The following is a 2,480-nucleotide window of genomic DNA, read 5'->3' as shown; positions in this document are numbered from 1 at the left end:
GAGACACGAACACTTTCCCAAGAAGACCCCCGACGGCCCACAAGAGATGGAAAAGACGCCCAACCTCACTCAGCGTCGGAAAACGCATCGAAACCGCGGCGAGACGCCACGTGGCGCCTGTCAGAACGGCCGGAGCGAGTCGGGAAACGCCAGGTGTCGGCGAGGACGCGGACAAAGGGGAGCCTCGTCCCTGTGGGCGGGACGCGAGCTTGGGGACGCGGCGGGGAGGGTCCTCGGGGAGGGGACATGGAGCTGCCGCCGCCCCAGCCGTCGAGGGCTGGGGACTCCCCCGAAGGATACAGAGAGAAGCCGTGAGGGGCCCCGCGCGCCCCAGCGTTCCCAGTAGCGCTGTCGACAGCAGCCGGACGAGGGAGACAGTCCACGTCCGTCTCCGCGGACGAGTGGGTACAGACAGGGTGTGTCCGTATGTCCGGGGCATCCTTCGGCCGTCAGAAAGCACGACCGCTCGCCGTTCGTGGTGACGTGCGTGGAGCCCGAGAGGGTAACCCTGAGCAAGAGAAGTCAGACAAAGTGACATGATTCCTCTCAGATGTGGAATTTCAGAAACAACAAATAAGCAAAGGGAAAAAAGAGAGAGAGAGACAAACCAAGAAACGGACTCTCAGTTAACCCTAGAGAACACACTGCAGGTCAGCAGAGGGCGGCTGGGCACGGGGATGGGGGGACCCGGGAGGACATCTGGGATGCACACTGGGAGCTGGACGCAGTGCTGAGTCGCTGCACTGCACACCTGAAGCCAACGGCACGCTAAGTGGGAACTCATGGGAACTCAAATAGAGTTGGGTTCATGGCCTGCACTCTGCTGAAGTCACAGCCACGGCAGCATCGGAAACCCGGAAGGCGGCATCGAGCCAGGTGTGAAGAGGGACCGTCTCAGGGGGACCCACCTTCCCCGGCCCCGAGTGTCTCGGCCGCTCTCGAGCAGGCTGGGCTCTCCCGTTGAGTCTGCCGCTGGCCCCGCTGGGTCTCTGCCCACACAGCTGCCACAAAGCTTCACCCTCTGTCCCCCAGACCCAGCCACTCTTTGTCAGATGGCCCTGGAAGGTTTACAACGAGTCATGCTCGTTCTATTTAAAGTCTTGGGAGTTTTACAAGAATTTTTCTTTTACCTTTATCTTTTTTAAGATTTCATTTATTTATTTGACACAGAGAGCGAGAGAGGGAACAGCGCGGAGGGAGCTGGAGAGGGAGAAGCAGGCTTCCCCCAGGACCCCGGGGTCGTGACCTGAGCCAAAGGCAGACCCCAGGCGCCCCTGCAAGACTTTTCCAGCAAATTCCCGAGGACAGATAATCAGGGGAGTGAACAACACGGTGACAGTTAGGAAAACTTACCTAACTTTCTAATCGCACAGGACAGTAAGCCTGGTATCTCCTCGAACACGCTATCAAACCAGATGTTTCCAGAGTCTGGGGCCGAAGATGTCTCCTCCTCCCTGGAAGCTGAGTTCGCAGTTTAAGGAGAAAGGTCATTAGCAGCCAAACAAGCAGGAAACAGAGTTTTGCTTCACAAAGAAACGAGGAGCAGAAAGAGCAATTGGAAATCATCTCCCTACGAAGGTCCCTCTGTCCCTGGGGGCCCGCGGTCTGCTCAGTCAGGTAGGGACCCGGCCACCAACCCTTCCTTCCCAGCACCCGCTGCATAAGAAGTGCCTTTTTTTTAATTTTTATTTTTATTTTTATTTATTTATTTGACACAGAGAGAGAGATCACAAGTAGGCAGAGAGGCAGGCAGAGAGAGAGGAGGAAGCAGGCTCCCTGCTGAGCAGAGAGCCCGATGCGGGACTCGATCCCAGGACCCTGAGATCATGACCTGAGCCGAAGGCAGAGGCTTAACCCACTGAGCCACCCAGGCGCCCCAAGAAGTGCCTTTTTAAAAAATATTTTTTCATTGAAGTTCAATTAATTCACATACAATGTATCACTGGTGTCTGAGGTACAGGCCTGTGGTTCCTCAGTCTCAGGGACACCCGGGGCTCGTGGCATCCGGCCCCGCTGTCCCCTCCCCCCCTCCCCCCAGCAGCCCTCAGTTTGTTCCCTGACGTGAGAGTCTCGCTCTCTGGTGGCGACTTGTTTCATGTTTCCCTCCCTTCCTCGACGATCCTGCCTGGTTTCTCGAATTCCTCATACCAGGGAGGTCGGACGATCGTCTTTCTCCGACTGACTTCTTTTGCTCCGCGTGATGCCCTCTAGCCCACGCGCGGCGCTGCGGACGGCAGGATCACTTCTTCCGACGGCCGCGTCCTATTCCGCGGTGCGCAGGGACCACGTGTTCCCCGTCCGTCCGTCTGCGGGGGGGACATCCGGGCCCTCCCCGGCCGCCCGTCTGCGGGGGGACATCCGGGCTCTCCCCGGAGTCCGTCTGCGGGGGGACATCCGGGCCCTCCCTGGAGTCCGTCTGCGGGTGGACATCCAGGCCCTCCCCGTCCGCCCGTCTGCGGGGGGACATCCGGGCCCTCCCC

At 58.9% G+C, this 2,480-nt stretch overlaps 1 long non-coding RNA gene across 1 annotated transcript; it reads right to left on the bottom strand.

The window, feature by feature from the left end:
• Positions 1-6: 6 nt before the first annotated feature.
• On the bottom strand, positions 7-2,453 carry LOC132009033 (uncharacterized). The gene is made up of 3 exons (XR_009401770.1): positions 2,149-2,453; positions 1,354-1,461; positions 7-508 (listed from the first exon to the last, which is right to left on the bottom strand). It is a non-coding gene; the product is annotated as an uncharacterized LOC132009033 (long non-coding RNA).
• Positions 2,454-2,480: the final 27 nt, after the last annotated feature.

This window comes from Mustela nigripes, unplaced genomic scaffold (genome assembly GCF_022355385.1).
Source record: "Mustela nigripes isolate SB6536 unplaced genomic scaffold, MUSNIG.SB6536 HiC_scaffold_3460, whole genome shotgun sequence".
Classification (NCBI taxonomy): domain Eukaryota; kingdom Metazoa; phylum Chordata; class Mammalia; order Carnivora; family Mustelidae; genus Mustela; species Mustela nigripes.
Note: the sequence above shows the minus strand (reverse complement) of the source record. Positions and strands in the feature narration are given on the sequence as shown.